Raw genomic sequence first — 4,794 nt, 5'->3', positions numbered from 1 at the left:
ACTTAAGGAGAAGTGTATGGGTGCCAAATTGATAAGGAATCTAGTGTGATGGTAAATTTTTTGTGTCTACTTGGATAGAATTAAATCCCCAATTGCTTGGTCAAGCAAATGGTACTCTGTATTTATTTTTAGCTGTGATTAATATTTAAATTAGTAAAATTTGAGTTGGCATTTACGTTCTAATGGAAGAAGACAATAAATAACAAACAACTAAATAAACTATTACACAGCTAATCATATTATTATCTCTTTGTCTCAGGCTTATTTGTTTTTGATAAGATAAAAAATAAGTTTAAATACAAGGCGTGAGGTATGTTATTATAGCAGTTGCAAGGACAAAACAGATGTCCATCACCTTTCCATATGGTCTGTTCCTTCCTTAGTCTTCAATACGTTCACGTTCCTCCTACTGCCTTTTTTATTTACGTGTATAAATCAGCTGTCAGACATCTCCCTGTGCTAGTCATTTCGACTCAAAGTGATTTCTATCAAGAACTGTAGGTATTGTCAGCTTGTCAGGAATGCCACTGCCTTCTGCTTTTCAACTTTGCAAGTGCTACTTGATTGACATTTTTAAAATTCTGTCAGCTTTTATTGCCTTTGTATGTTTTATACAGAACAGAAAAGAAGATGCAGTTCCTATGCATTTGTTTGGCAAAATCACAATCTCAACAAGAAAATGTTCAATTTCATAAATCTTGTTTGGCAAAATCACAATCTCAACAAGAAAATGTTCAATTTCATAAATCAAGTATTTCATAAATAGAGAAAAAAGGTGACAATATAGATTATAGACTCAGTTGTGAAAAGGACTTCTGGTATAGAAATTAACAGCTCTCAAACTTCCAAGTATAGATTAAAATCCTATAATGAAAAACAAATAAAATATTAAAATGCATTAACTGATTTCCTTCTGTGTACAATAATGGTGTCTTTATTTCTTTCAAAGAAACAAGTTTTTTCTTTTAATTCTATTTTATCTCATCAGAGCTAACATACAGTATTATATTACTTTCAGGTGTACAATATAGAAACTCAACAATCCCCTGCATCACCCAGGGCTCATCAGGAGAAGTGCACTCTTTAATCCCCATTTCCTATTTCACCCATCCACCCACCTACCTCCTGCCTGGCAACCATCAGTTTGATTTCTATAGGTAAGAGTCTTTTCTTGATTTCTTTCTTTCTCTCTTTTCCTTCGCTCATGTGTTTTGAGAAACAAGTCTTACTAAATAAGTGAAATCAGTAATTCACTGTGGATTCTAAAAATCTGTGAGCTAAAATAAACTATATGCCAAATATATTAGTATATTAGATAGGTTTTTGTTTGTTTCACTCATTACAATATTGCAAGAAACACTGATTGTTCCAAAGACTGTTATTGCCCCTTTGGAAGTCTCACTATAAAAACATAAAGTAATGTGAAGTGTTACTCTTTGGATTAAGACGCCTAAGTGTCAAAACTAAAAAAAAAAAAAAAACAAAAACAAAAAATGAATCACCTGCTTATGATTATTCTAAATGAAAGTGAGAAAGATATAAGCATAATTAATTATACTAAAGTATAGATGTTCAAAATGAAAACCTATCATGGCATTTTAAGAAATAAGTAATAGGTAATACTGAAATAAATGTTTTTATAACATAATCAGTCATAACTTTTTTTCTATTTTTCAGAGTGGGTCTCTAGGTTGAAAATTCTACTGAATATCTGTGAAGATATTTTAACTGCTTATAGTAACATAGATTTGAGATCTTTTTGCTTCAAATCTAAAAGTAGGCATGTCTATCACTGAGACATAGTGGCAAAGTGAAGGCTAGGTAATAGTTATAAAATGGGTAAGCTATCAGTTAAACAATGAAAAATTAAGCTTATTGGAAATGGGAGCAGTGATAATGAATGCAAATATTCTATGTTCCATAATATAAATAAATATAAATATAAATATAAATAATATAAATATAAAATAAAAATATTTTATTTTTTACTATGTAGTGAATAAATTATGTAAATAGTAAATAAATTATGTAAAATAGTAAAATATGTAGAATAGTGCATATGCTACATTATCAAAATTTACCAAGATAGATATCAATTATAGTAGAATTCAAATTAATTTTAGGTGTATAGTTCTCTAATTAGAGATGAATTATAGATTGCCAATTCAAAAATCATAAATAAAGGATGCCTGGGTGGCTCAGTTGATTAAGTGACTGCCTTGGGCTCAGTTCATGATCCCAGGGTGGTTGAGCCCTGAGTCAGCCTCCCTGTTCAGTGGGGAGTCTGCTGCGTCTCCTGTTCCCATGCTTGTGATCTCTCCGTCAAAGGAATAAATAAAATCTTTAAAAAAATCATAAATTGTATGAAAAAATAAGCAGAAAAGTAGAGCAAACAAATGGTAAATTTAAATTACATATACATATACATTTGTGCTGCAATCAGTTTATGTAAAAATTCTCAGTTCCTCATTGTTTATTTCATTGGAGTTTGCTGGTTGACAGCAACCAGCTGTGGGTTGGTTCGGGTCTACTCTGTGTGTGTTCTCATTCCTGGTTACAGGTTAAAAAAGGAATCTCCTATCTAGGCAGACACACCAGATGACTATTATAATGACTCCTTCCATATTCTATGTGTCAAAGCAAGTCACATGACCCAAACATATAAGTAAGGAAAGGAAATACATGATTTTCTTGGGAGTTACAGGAGGGAAGAGCGAACTTTTCTAAAAATAGTATATTTGGTCACGAGCTGCTGTGTTAGCCACAAATACTTGGATTCTGTTCTTGTATATGAAAACAAATCACTTGAAAACCAAGGAAGATATCGCAAAAGCTTCAACCGAATAAAACACATAGCTCAAAGTCCTTGATATTTCAGTAATTTCTGCATCAGCTCCAGATGAGGTTTTCCTTGAACTGGAAATTCAAGAGCAAAAGGGAGTCAAGGAGAGAGAGAGAGAAAGAGAAGGAAGCCTCGAGGGAAGGAAGGGAGGGAAGACGGGAAAGAAATATTCAGCGCAAGGTAACGGACCAGGGTCTATTCCTAAAGGGAAAGAATGGAAATCACGCTGCCGATGGCTGCAGAAATTTTGAACGGCCTTGAGTGGACCCTTTATTACTGCCTGGGAGTAGCTTACCGGGCCACTATTCTTTATTGGTTTGGACCCTATTGTCTGAGTGTTTCTATTTCATCATATCCTTTGGATGCATTTGAAAAAAGCATTTAAAAATATCCCCTCCTTGTTGGCTGGTATCTTTCTCAATCAGGTTTCTGTTCATAAAATATTGTGTATTCAAAGATAAATTTCTCTTTCAAATTGTCAAAGATTCATCCAAGTTGACAATTTTGGCCATCCATCCATTATTAATATAATATAAAATATTATTAGATTTTTCCTAATTGTTATAATGTGTTGATGTGATTCCAGTTACGCCACACCCACAATTCTTGTTAAGAAATACCATTTCTGGGGCACCTGGGTGGCTCAGTGGGTTAAGCCGCTGCCTTCGGCTCAGGTCATGATCTCAGGGTCCTGGGATCGAGCCCCACATTGGGCTCTCTGCTTGGCAGGGAGCCTGCTTCCCCTTCTCTCTCTGCCTGCCTCTCTGCCTGCTTGTGATCTCTCTCTCTGTGTCAAATAAATAAAATCTTTAAAAAAAATACCATTTCTTATGTTGGCTAATTGAATTTAAATGAAAAAATAATTTTAAAAAAAGAAAGAAATGCCATTTCTTTCTTGACTTGAGTACAGATTCTTTGGACAAAAAAAGACATTACTGGAACATATACTTAATCTTTTTTTACCTAAGTCCTTTTTTTTTTTTTTTAAAAGATTTCATTTATTTATTTGACAGAGATCACAAGTAGGCAGAGAGGCAGGCAGAGAGAGAGGAGGAAGCAGGCTCCCCGCTGAGCAGAGAGCCCGATGTGGGGCTCCATCCCAGGACTCTGGGATCATGACCTGAGTTGAAGGCAGAGGCTTAACCCACTGAGCCACCCAGGCATCCCTAAGTCCTTTTTATCTTTTAAATTAATACATTTTATTGGCAGCAACTTCAATACAAACAGGCAGGTGTTTTAATATAACAGATCTTAATATTATATCTGACAGTATTTTCCTGAGGGTTTATATTTCAAATCTCAGAATTTCTGGATTCTTTTTTTTTCCTCTTTTATCACTCGTCTACCAAATACCATATTAGCCAGCATTTGGTACAATATTATTTTCAAAATTCCCCAAAATATTCATGTCTTATAATAGCAATAATTATTATTATCTCATTGGACTGCATGCTGATTGGTGAAATTCTGTTACAGGTTTATACTGGGTTCAGATCTGACCCATAGGCCTTCTCTGAATATAAATTGAAGAACATGTTTTTTATGGCATATTTTCTCATGACAGAGGGCAGATGATTGATGGAAACTTGCCAGACTTCCTAAAGACTCTACTTGGAACAGACATTATCACTTCCACAAAGTATCACTTCCGGGGCACCTGGGTGGCTAGTGGGTTAAAGCCTCTGCCTTTGGCTCAGGTCATGACATCAGGGTCCTGGGATCGAGCCCCGCATTGGGCTCTCTGCTTAGCGGGGAGCCTGCTTCCTCCTCTCTATTTCTCTGTTTGCCTTGTGATCTCTCTCTCTCTCTCTGTGTCAAATAAATAAATAAAATATATTTTTTTTAAAAAAGCACAATTACTTCCACAAAATATCACTTCCCAAAGCAAACCATATAGTGAAGATTAACATCAATAGAGTGGGAAAGCATATCTCTCCCTTGGGGGAGCAGAG

At 34.8% G+C, this 4,794-nt stretch overlaps 1 long non-coding RNA gene across 1 annotated transcript; it reads left to right on the top strand.

Annotated features, from left to right (window-relative positions):
- The first annotated feature begins 1,116 nt into the window (after nt 1-1,116).
- LOC116584051 lies at nt 1,117-4,474 on the top strand. The gene is made up of 3 exons (XR_004283039.1): nt 1,117-1,157; nt 1,678-1,737; nt 4,319-4,474. It is a non-coding gene; the product is annotated as an uncharacterized LOC116584051 (long non-coding RNA).
- The last annotated feature ends 320 nt before the right edge of the window (nt 4,475-4,794 follow it).

This window comes from Mustela erminea, chromosome 2 (assembly GCF_009829155.1).
Source record: "Mustela erminea isolate mMusErm1 chromosome 2, mMusErm1.Pri, whole genome shotgun sequence".
NCBI lineage: Eukaryota > Metazoa > Chordata > Mammalia > Carnivora > Mustelidae > Mustela > Mustela erminea.
The sequence above is the reverse complement of the archived record's forward strand: the minus strand, read 5'-3'. Positions and strand labels throughout refer to the sequence as shown.